The sequence below is a fragment of the Molothrus aeneus genome, chromosome Z (genome assembly GCF_037042795.1).
Source record: "Molothrus aeneus isolate 106 chromosome Z, BPBGC_Maene_1.0, whole genome shotgun sequence".
Taxonomy (NCBI): Eukaryota; Metazoa; Chordata; class Aves; order Passeriformes; family Icteridae; genus Molothrus; species Molothrus aeneus.
This window is the reverse complement of record NC_089680.1, coordinates 32665144-32677238: the sequence shown is the minus strand read 5'-3', so window position 1 is coordinate 32677238 and position 12095 is coordinate 32665144. Positions and strand designations below refer to the sequence as shown.

The 12095-nt window shown below is 36.7% G+C and overlaps 1 protein-coding gene across 1 annotated transcript in view; it reads right to left on the bottom strand.

Moving 5' to 3' along the window:
- JMY (junction mediating and regulatory protein, p53 cofactor) overlaps nt 1–12095 on the bottom strand; it is a 66560-nt gene that overhangs the window by 36444 nt on the left and 18021 nt on the right. The gene's annotated exons all lie outside the window — the stretch shown is intronic.

The window sequence follows — 12095 nt, the reverse complement described above, 5'->3', positions numbered from 1 at the left end:
TAGAGTGAACTCCTCCAGCCGTGTGGAGTTTAGTTGATGGTCACAGTACAACTATGACAAAGAATGAGGCTCTCACTATTACAAAGGCAGCATTCAATCTAAAGGTGAAGACAGAATCTAAGTACGAGTGGAGAACTGTCTTTGACAGGTGAAATATCCCACATGCCTTCTGAATAAAGTTGAATGGCTAGAAGCTGAGGATGAACCTTAAACTGAAAAGCTTGTTCCCTTCACTTCTGAAGCTGTTGGACCAGACTACCACAGCCACAACCTCTCCACAGCTATGACAGCCTGAGAGAACTGAGTTCAAGGTGACAAATTCCAAATGAGAAAGTTCAAGAACAAGCTGCCAGGCTGGAGTAACAATTCTCAGTCACAAAGATCTTTGTTACTCTTCAGATACATGAAAGACAGGATCTAATTTTGGGAAAAGTAGACTTGTCAAAAGGTGACTCCAGAACAGTATACAAATAATAGAGTCTGCACTGCCTCCTTGAAGACAGCTCCCACCTGTGTTTCTATTAGGTCAATGACTTTCTGAGTGGCAGCAAACTTCAGGAGTCCCTTTGGTGCCTCAGATCTAGCTGGCTACTGCTCCCTGCTTCTCACTTCAGGCTTGTGATGTTCCTGCCCAAGCTTGCTTTGCTGGGTTTGCCTGACACACATGCCCAGTGGCCTTCTGAGAGCCACTCCATTGACCTGAAGGTGATCCAATGCTCCCTGTGGGAAAACCAATCTCTTCCCATCCAGTCACTTCATTCCACCTGATTCAATTTTGCCATCAAAAAGTAAAAATGAAAATCAGTTATTAAAAAGAAACAATAAAAAAAAACCCCGCAGTATAAAAGAAAATACTAATTGCAACCTTTCCAAAGGTAATTACAGTCATTCCTTATAATCAAAACCAAATAACTATAACAAACTAGAAAATAGAGGGCATACAAAAAGACACTTTTAGCCATGGACCTGGCACACTTTGGGAAAACATATTAAAAAAAGATAGCCATATTATGAGTGCATAACCTGACAGCACCAACAACTTAGAAGAATTACCAGTTCTCAAGTGCAACCTAGCGAGAGAATTACTGTAATCTACTGGCCATTAATTAAACTTATGCTTGTCATCCTGGGCAGGACACAGAATCTCCAGAGAAAAACAGAGATGAAGAACTGAGACATGGGGGTGAAAAATATATGATCCCCCTTGCCAAACAGGGGTCTGGGCATTATATCTCAGTCCAACAAAATGTCACTAGAGAAAAATCTATACAAATATATACTACATCATAATATTCAATTTAAAAAATATAACTTTGGTACATTTATATACAAGATAGAAATTACCCATAGCATATGTTATCACAGGAAATAGAAAGAAAGCCCATGGGGGGAAAGAGATAGCTTAAATGAAGACTACAGCTGTAATAGGGGGAAAAGTTGAGAAGTAAAGATAAGGAACATGCCTCTGGAGTTTGAAGCTTATGAAATGGCAAGTTTTCTACCCACCTGCAAACACCTCCAGGACAGAAGTGACCACTCCCTCATTTTGTCCTAGCTAAGACTTTAAAAAGGAAAAGGGAGTAGCCATGGACTATTAAACATCAACATGAACAGGCTTGTGAATTTGAAGACTTTGTTTTCTATATTCTCTTCAATAATTAATCACCTTGATGTAAGACAACTCTCATTATGGAATTATAGGAAGCTCTAACATGCTTCTGCATTCCATTATTGTTTGCAATATATGCATAACCTGTTTATGCTTTATTTTGCTCACCTTTATGATGCAAGCATCTTCAGTTTTTATAGCTCGTAAAAGAGCATATGTCATTTTAGAGACTAAACAAATAATTTTTAAATTACTATTATCCATGTTAAATATGACTAAAAGAAGGCAAAGAATAACTCAAAAGTGCTGTCACCTAATGACATTTCTTGTAAATTTGTGTATCTACTTCTGATTTAATTATATTTTCAGTTAAAAATTAAGAAAGTCTAATGTAGTTGAAGTTTCTTCCTAACCTAAAAGGCTTTGCAGTTACCTAGCATTTTTTCAAAGTGAGCTTTTGGCCTGGAATTGCTCATTTCGACTCAAAAGTTTTGGAGAAAGCCTGGTCTACAGAAAAATCACTAATCTCACAACTAGATGAGAAGCCAAATCTACAGTTTCTCTTCTACTCATCACTTTACCAATAAAACAATCCAGCTATTCTTCCTTTAAAAATCCTATATTCTCCTTGAGAGGAATCCAAGCTTCAGAGTAAAATTTGCTATGATTTTTTTCCCCGATGCTGAAGCTTGCTTTTGTAGACTTTCATGTTTTACAAGTTTTACTTCAAATGATGCTTTGAAGCTAAGAAAATTATGATAGCTTTCACAAAAGTAGTTGTCACAAAAGACAGAAGAAGGGATACAAACAGCAGAAGCCATTAACTTCAACACATCGCACAAACACCTATTTTCATCAGACTAATGGAACATAAAAGAACGCATCTCAACACTGTATTGGTATGTTTCGGAAGGAGAACAAACGAATTCTTCAGAGAAAACAAACTGAAAGGAGGCTCCTAAACTAGCCCATAAGCAAATGAGGATGGATCAACAGAGGCAATGCTGTACTGGAAATATCCTTCTGTAGAACAGTTGGAAAATTACGGTGAAGTTATGAAGAGACCAAAGTAAGCTTATTCCAAGAAAATATAAGCAACAGGCCTGAAACGGTGGGATACACATATAATATACATCTACTAAGTGAAGGTCTTTAATACTTTTTATGGTTTTTTCTGGACAATGGCCAAGATTGACAGAAGTAAGACTTGGCCCAGGCCATGTAATAACTTAGGCAGGTATATGTCACATCTCTCCAGCTCCCTTTCTTATTCTTCTCCTGGATGGACTTGTAAGAGGTAGAAAAGGAGAAAAATGTGACATGTAACAGCAGGTCAGTTAGTCATAAGAACAAAAAAAAAGTAAGCTGAGTGAGTAGTGCAGATGACAGTGGCAAAACACAAAATGGAAATGGCTTTATACATGAAAGCATGTTTCAGATCAAAGGCTCAGCTATCTGCCTTCTCCAAGAGGTCAAACAAGTAAGTCCAACCACTGCCTGCTAGACATAGCAGCCAGAAAACATGCATTTCAGCATCTAGTCAGAGACTTCTCAAAGTTAGTCCTACTAACTTTTTTGTTGTTGTTGTTTTTAATTTAACTGTGCTCCCAGCTGTTAACACAAACCCAACACTATTTCCCCAAATAAGTTATAATTCTGTACATACAGCTCTAAATATATTAGGTGAAAGCATTCTGCTTTGAAAAGGGCTTCACAGTTTTACCCTAAGGAATATGGACATGGACTTCAGTATTAATACATAAAAACCCATTTAGTTTGCATGGTCTAGATTCCTCAAAATATCTGGCACCTGGGACTAAAATACAAACTGCACGAGTTTTGATTATCTTAAAACACAGGAGAACAACATATACAATTCAGTCAAGACTGTAAAGGAAGCAACAAACCAAAAGGTTACAAGATGTTAGGACATACAGAAAGAAGACTGAATAGTAATGTCATACTACTGTGAAGTGCAGTGGTGAATGTTTTTTCCAGAATGATGGAGAATGCTGAAAAACTAAAAAGTAGTCAGAAGAGAAAAATCATAGAAGATGTAGGTTAGGGCAAGCATAAGAGGAAAGACTGGGTTTATTTAACTGGTATTTTTTCCCAAGACACACAAGCATTTATGTTAAGAGGTACAGTGTTAAAAACAGTATTTTATACTGGAAATTGACAGAATTAAAGCTAAACAGTGTACCCAGCATTACACCTTCCTTACTCATTCATCTGTATAGCATAAAACCTTTCCACATACGTTTCAGCTTCACTGACTGAGACCTAGACTAAAAGAGAGTTCACCTTCAAAAAGAAGGATTTTTCAGAAAATCTACTTTTAAGAAGACATATTCTTCTAGTTATTTGAAAATGCTATTTAAGCCAAGTTAATTCAAAGGCAAGTGGGCTTGAATGTTTCCAGACAGTTTTCAGTTTCTGTTTGTGCATGAAAATAACTGGATGGATTTTTAAATCTTCAGTTAAAAAAAATTAATATATGCAATAGAAGAAATGTTAAGTGCATATATACATATGTCAAGAGTTTATAAAAATATGGTTGACAATTTTTATATACAGATATACTGAAAAAAGAGAAATAGCGAGAAAAGTATTAGCCAGAAAAAATCAGATTAAAGACATATAAATAGCCATGAACATAGATAATGAAAATAACTGTAACAACCAGCAAATAAAGTCTTTTAAGTTTCAGTATGAGGTTAGAAAATATGATGAAAGCTTTTTACAGAAAGGGTTTTTTTAAGTACTGAAAAAGCACTACTGAAAAGAAGTACTAAAAAGTACTAGATTTCAAGTAATTAAGATATTTAGGTAAAAAATCTTTTTGTAAACTCTCAGCAAATTTTTCAACCTCTGAAGGCCTTTGGTCCCTCTCCTTGACCTCCACAGTTTGAATAACATTGCATCAAAGTCTCCTCCTTTTCCCTCTTTCCCTATCTCCAACACTGAAAAAAACCCCAAAAAACAACAACACACATTTCTAGGGTTCACCCTCCTTGACTCTAATCCTCAGGGACACATAATTTAGAATTTTCTGCATGTTCACCAGCCTTTCCAAGTTCCATCAAGATGCCTTTTTGAACGGATACACTGATTCTGCATTTTTCTGCACTATTCCCTCCATTATTAACACCTGAGAAAAAAAAAATTAAGACAAGGTACAGATACATTGCTAACTCCCAAATTCTTTTACAAGCCTGCTAAACTGATGGTTAATCTGAATCATTAATAGCCACTAATGATTCTCCTTTTGAACACACATATATTAGGTGTCCACAGTTCAACTGTGGAAATGATTGCCACAGAGCAATAATTTTCTTAGTAAGATGTACTAAGAATGTGTTTCTGCCTTATTTGTAGGTTGTTTTAAAGCACCACAGGTTCATTGAGGTACCCCTATTTTCTATACTTTCTACCCCTTAACACTCACGATTTATATATCTTTCTGATCTTTGATAAATCACATGCCTTCCAAACTAAGGCAATCCAAATCCAATCTGGTCTAGCCCTGAGGATGCTTAATAGGAAAACACCATTACGCTCCATACTGTCATTATTCTGATACTGTGGTGTGTTTTTGAGAGGAAGAAACTAAAACTCTGGCATTCAAGATGCAAATATACCATGAATGTACACCAAAGTATGATGTTTTCTACTTGGTGCTTGGCACAAGCACCATTTTGCTGCATTTGGCAGCAAACTCAAGATAAATCTTATACATTTTTCCTCAAGAGTAGTAGTTAGTTAATTAGGTGTACATAAACACACATATCTGCATTTGGAGGTTGTCATCAACCTTCTGCACATGCATTAATTTTTAAAAATTAATGCACATGCATTAATTTTTACTTATTGAAATTTCACCTACCATTTTATTATCCAAACCAGCTTTTTGTACTGCGACTTTTAAAAAAACTAAACAATAAACCTTTCAGCATTCTAACATAATCAAATTTTTCTACAAGTCTTATTAACCACTTTTATAGCTGAATACCTAGAGCAGTCTTGTACTCTACTCATTTTGCAGACAAGCAGATTTAACCAATCAGACACCCACCACAGTTTTGTAGTCAGCTACCTCTTACCAGGACCTAAGTTTCATTAAATGATTTAGGGTACCAGCCTGCTTTCTATCAGATTGCCTCTTTGGAACAGGTTTCTTTTTGAGACAGTCCATAAGGTCCTGACTTTAAATCAGCAAAATATTCTGTTCTGAGTTCATATAATAGTCTAGAGGATTTATAGTCCAGACTGTAAACAGAGACTGACATACAATCCTCTTGAATCAAACTATAAAGACAATTAGCATAATTCACCGTATTGCAGCATATTCTCAAACAAGCAAGCAGTAATTTCCCTGACGTTTCTGACCATTTTGCATAAACTTAGATTTCTTCTCCAGTCTACAGGTTTTTCAAAAGCTATGTTTATTTAAGTATTATTCCTAATAATGCGAGGACATGCATTCAGCTGCAAATAGATTTTTTAAAAAGTTAAAAATCCTTTGATGTTTTACAGTTTCTCCAAAACATCTTTATGTGATTAGAGACTTTTAAAACAAAATATTCTGTAAGTACTTTTAAAAGTAATTCCCTCAGTTTTGCCAGCTGTTCTCATCTCTAAATTTCTTTTCCCTTGAACTTGTTTCATACTTCATTAAACTATTTTTTAACCAAAATTTTACATATTCAATACAATGTAATTTATTTCTAAGTACTTAATTTTGCATAAATCAAAGTTAAATTAGTTATAAAGTTCACTACTGCAATTCACCACAATATATTAAACAAGGAATTCAAACATAGTTTGAGCTAGAGTTGTATTTTTAATATACCAGAATCTGCATAAGTGAGCTTGAGAGGGAAGCAAACTTTCAGACAGACTAATAAAACATTTCAAAATTTTTAAAAGCAGGATGTTATGAATCATCAACATATATGCAGCTCTTATCTCAAGCCTCCAGTGATAGACTTCAATATTAATGTATCTGAAGTCATTAAAATCTCTTCACATTCATGTGAACTAACATGCAAGTAAAAATCAACACATAAGCAATGAAGCTACGAGTATGTTTAATATATTTAACATACAGTAAGTTTTCAATGTGCTCATTTCCTGGAGATGAGCTGAGATGTAATGGTGGCTCTAAGCTTTCACCCATAATGAGATATTATCAGTTTCCAGTTAAGCAAAACCAGCTCAACTCAGACCTTCAATAACGCATGTTTTGAAGTTTTGCTGGCATCTACATGTAGGTTGTGAAGCAATTTGTTACATTTTATCTTTAGTCCAATATCAAGGACATACAAAAAACCCTCAAGCATGGAAAGAAAAGGCCTCCCACTGATTTCACTTGGCGCTTGAACAAACCCAGTGCCTATTCATCACTACTGAAATACTGTCCACAACTACAAGGCCATAAAAATTCTAAGTAGCAAGGTAGTTTCTTTGACTGCATGAAGACTGGTGAACACAGACATACAGACAAAAAAGCCTTCGAGGTTTAGCCCATGAAGTAATTTTTTAAAATAAATTTTTTGTCTTTTCTAATTTACCAGATTTGGTATCCTGTATCAAAGAAACCTTCATGTCTTAGTCTTACGGGACTTAAAGCTTGATTACAGTAACCTGGCTAGTAGTTCTACAGCCAACTATTAACCACAAGCTCATCGCTCCCTTACATACTTTCTGAAGAACACAGTGCTATATATGGAGGATCTCACAAAGTTTAGATTTAACTTTCTGAAATCAAAGGCACCAGAACAGAGGTACCTACTCTGATTTTTCCAAATTTCAGAAACACTTAGCATTTTTATTTCCAGATATTGATGACTACTTGTGGTGGTTTGACAGGAAATGTGTTTTTTGGGATGCTGTGTTTTTGGCCAATGGATATTCTTTAATATTGGCATTTAACCTGGCCATTGGGACATGGACACGCCTCTGAGAACACGGGGTTAAAAGCAGAGCTCTCCCCTGGGAGGGTTCTTTTGGGTTTCCGGCGGGAGAGAGTTCGGGTCTCTGCCCCAGCCCAGCTGCTGGCTGGGCAGGGGGAGGGGAAAGCCATGTGGCCGGGAGAGGTAGGACTGAGCCCCGGGGTTGGAAGGGTGGAAGAGAGAGAGAGAGAGAGACACCGGGAGCCATCGGGCAGCCCCCCCTGAGAGACACAGAGAGAGAGAGAGACACCGGGAGCCATCGGGCAGCCCCCCCTGAGAGACACAGAGAGAGAGACACAGAGAGAGAGAGAGAAAGAGCCGCTGCCTGGGACTGTAACCTTGAAACTTGATAAACATGGGCCTGTGCCGGCAGCACGGCTGGGACGGAGAAGAGGGGGGGGTTCAGCCAGCCGCTTGTAGGAGCTTTTAACCCCTTTTTGGAAAATGAGAACTTTACAGAACATTGACCTTTCCTAGAAGATAGAGTGGAAGATGAGGAAAGAAATGGGCCAGTGTGAGAGAGGTCTGGGCGAGTGAGAGATAGTAGAAGAATAGAGAAGAATCCTAGTGGGAAGAGATGATGGAGTAGCTTTTGCTGGACTCTTTTTGTATAGCCATGGACAGAACCATGTTCCTTGTGATACAGAGACTGCATTCTAGGGGGAGGCAATGGCCTCAGAACCAAGAGGGTTCAGTGTTGATGCCCCTCGGCCCCAGGGGGTGAAAAATATGGGGGGGACAGGTGTCCCAAAGGAGAGATTGTGGGGACAGGTGTCCCAAAAGAGAGATGGACAGACCCATGTTCCTTGTGATACAGAGACTGCTCAGTGTTGATGCCCCTCGGCCCCAGGGGGTGAAAAAATATGGGGGGGACAGGTGTCCCAAAGGAGAGACTGTGCCTTTTTTGGATCGGGACAGAGCATCCTTAAAAGACAACCCTAGAAGCAGTTCTGGTCCGTGTTCAGTGGTGAGAGCACTGGACATGGAAAGGAAGAAGTCACGACGGCAGATGTACTCCGGGCGGTGCCACGAGTGACACAGAAACACACGAGGCTTCAGCTGTGTTTCCAGGGGAAGCCCATGGCACAAGAAGGACTCCTCTCCTCTTGATGAACTGAGGATTGATTGTCTAAAAGGTGCTGCTAGACTAAGAGTTGGTGATTTGAAGAATAAATGTATGGTGTTGGAAATTTGGTGGGGGGAGGAGGAAATGTATTTGTGAGGTTTTCATTTTCCCTGTGAGTGCGTTTCTTTTTATTTGTAGTTGTAGAGTAGTTAATAAAGTTCTGGTTCTTTTTCCCTAAGTAGGAGCCTGCTTTGCTTATTCCTGGTCACATCTCACAGCAGAAACCAGGGAGAAGGTATCTTCATGGGGGCACTGGCATTGTGCCAGTGTCAAACCATGACACTACTACCTCCAACGTTTCTGGTATGGCAATGTGTGTTCTGCACACACAAAAAATAAGCATTTTTTCACAGGGAAATTATTTATTTTGATTAAGGAAAAATTTGTGGGCATAAATGTGAAACATTTTTAGAATCAAAAATTTAACACCCTTTCTTAGTTGCCAAGTAGTCTGATTGTTAGCAAAAAGAGTATCTTAAATTCCATTTAAAATTCAATATCAATGTTAGATTAATCTATGAACATTGTTTATCCTGTGGTTTTATGTTCACAGTTGCCTAACCAGTTCTTGGAAGAATATACAGAGAGCCCAAAACATGTAAAACAGCATTTGAGTATCAAGCTTCACTTGCCTGGCGCCTATATAATACACAACGAAATCAGAAAGAAAAGGTGAAATCAGAAGGGCCAGTAATGCATAAAGTGAAATTACCATGCTAGAACTCACTGCTTGAATGTCTTTACCTATTATTACAACTAAACCAGCAACAGTCTGTAATTAAATCAGAAAATGCCTATACAAATCCAGCCCAGCTTTTATGCATATAAAAAAATATAATACTGTCTTCAATTCCTTTATTATGCCTTCTCCAGCATTCAGTGAGCATATGGACTGTTCGGTTGGCTTATAAATACAACTTTTCACATTTACCTTACAAAATACAGTCATACAAAACACTGAGTATGTCTAGTAAGCGAATCTTTATTTTAATCTTGAAATGAGTTCAGACTTGCCTCTTTGATAGGCATTTCTCAATTTGATAATACCATTCATTACAAGTTGGCTTTTATTTCTGTGTCCCTCATAAAGGCCTTGGGGCAAGCAAGGTCGTTCCCATATCATACATACAAAGATTTAAGTCCAAAACACAGCTGTGCTTGTAATGCTCAGCTCTTGCAAGAATGCATGGTATCCGGTAAGCATCTTGACATGCGTGGAGGGAAGTCCCCATGGATTTGAGCAGCGCTTACATATAAAGAGCATTTTTATAAACAAAACCAGGTTTCTGATGCTGGAAGCCCAAAAAAAGACAAGCATATCACTTACTGAACACATTGTTCTAGGGTCCAATGACTAGCCCGTAATTAAGCAGAAATGCCATTAGAAGTTATTTTTCCACAGTGACATTTCATCTCATAATAACCCAGCTTTTTTTCCTTTCATGATCTTATACCTTTTTTATCCTGCTTTTCAAATCCAGAAAGATTTAATTACTTCACAGCTTTGACTCTTCACACACCTAAATGTTCCATCCTTTACACTAAATGAAGCAAAATACACCTGAAAAATGAGTGTACGATCAAAATATAAAATGAAACAAGATTCTATCATGTCTATAATGGGCAGCAGTAATCTACATTTCCAAGCTTCCACATGGTTTCTAACCTTGTTATGAACTTTTATTCTGAGTTGGTTTTGTTTGTTGTTTGGTTTGGTTTGTTGTTTGGTGAGCTTTTTCCTCAAAGAAGGAATCTGGGTACAATACAGATGTCCCTCTCTAGTAAGCTTCCACTGAAGACAGAACTTTGTTTTTGTTTTTCCCTTGCCTCCTATAGGCTTGTCTCTTCCTTAAAATTTCACAGGAACAGCAGAAATTTAACACCGTATGACATATATTCCAATTTTTATGTCCTGCTCCGAAATCAGAAAACACTCTTCCCAAAGATTACAGGTGATGTAATTAACTTCCTTCTAAATTCACTGCGAAAACTGACAAAATTAAGCTGATTAAAAAACTTAAAACCTTCCAAATTCTTAAAAAACCAAACCAAACAAAAACAACTTCCTACAAATCAGAAACAGATACCTAATACAGAAGAAGTCTGAAACATTAAAGCCTGCCAGAAAAACATATGCAGCCAGTTAATACAAACCATTTCATGCACAAGTTCTATTTATAAAACATTTCTTCAACCCTAGCTACTCAGTATAATATATGTTTTGTCATCATAGATACAAGTACTGCTTTCTCTCAGACGATGAAAGGAAAAACAAGACATGGCATCTCTCTCTACTGCATGATACAGACAACCAAGTTTTTTAACTCAAAAATTGCCAAGTTAGGAAGAGAAAACAATGTACCTTAGAAGAAATTATGTATTGACTAAAATAATCAACCACAGAACACACCTCTGAAGTTTATCAACATTAATCTTTCAGGAAGAATATTAAATAATGCATTTTAAAACCGGAATTCAAGAGATTACTGAGGTTTAAAAAAATCAAAACAGAGCAAAACACAACATAACTCTTAATATGTATATCTACTCATTGTAATATTTACTTTTCTTATTTGACAAAAGAACAAACAAATAATCTTTTTCTCTACTATAAATTCCAATAAAATGGGAATTATTTCACCATGCTTTGAAGAAAGCATATTAATAAATGAAGTGTTTATAGGCTTCAACTGTATCATACGTCTGAAAAAAATACTCATGCCAATTCTCTGTGCAGTAACATCATTCAAGAGAAGAAAAAGCACTTTTAGTTAAAACATCATCATGTTATAAAATGAGTTCTTTTAAGATTGCTGATTTTTCTGAGAAATTATTTTAGGCTCACAACAATATGTCAAAATAAAACTAGTACATCATAAATCCTTTTGCCTCCCTCATTCTTTCTCAAAACCAGAGAGGAACACTATTTTTAAGCTGAAAACAATAAAAAAATTGACTGAACAAGGTAAAAAAAAAAACTGAACAAGGTATCAAGCTGAGATAAAATTACATTTACAATACAGATAAAATGAAATAAAATTTTAGCTTAGACTCAGAAGGCAGTAGTCTTAATAATCTGCATAGGAACTAATAGTTTTACCAAAAGTACATCCAAGATGCAATAAAGATAACATTTGTTAGTTCTGGCTAAGCATTCAAGATTAGAATTACTTTCAAATATAACAAACATACTCATTCCAGAACAAATTTACCAAAACGCAGTATTCTTCAGATGGCTTTTTTAGCTCTTAGGAAAATATACTTTGAAGTGTTACAACAAATTATGTATTTTAATTTATGTTCCATGAGTTTAAGTCTTTTGCAACATCAGAAAAAAAGCTACTGACTTTTCACAGTTCACCAGATTACACAGAAAATTACTTTTCATTTTAGTTTCCTGAAATAA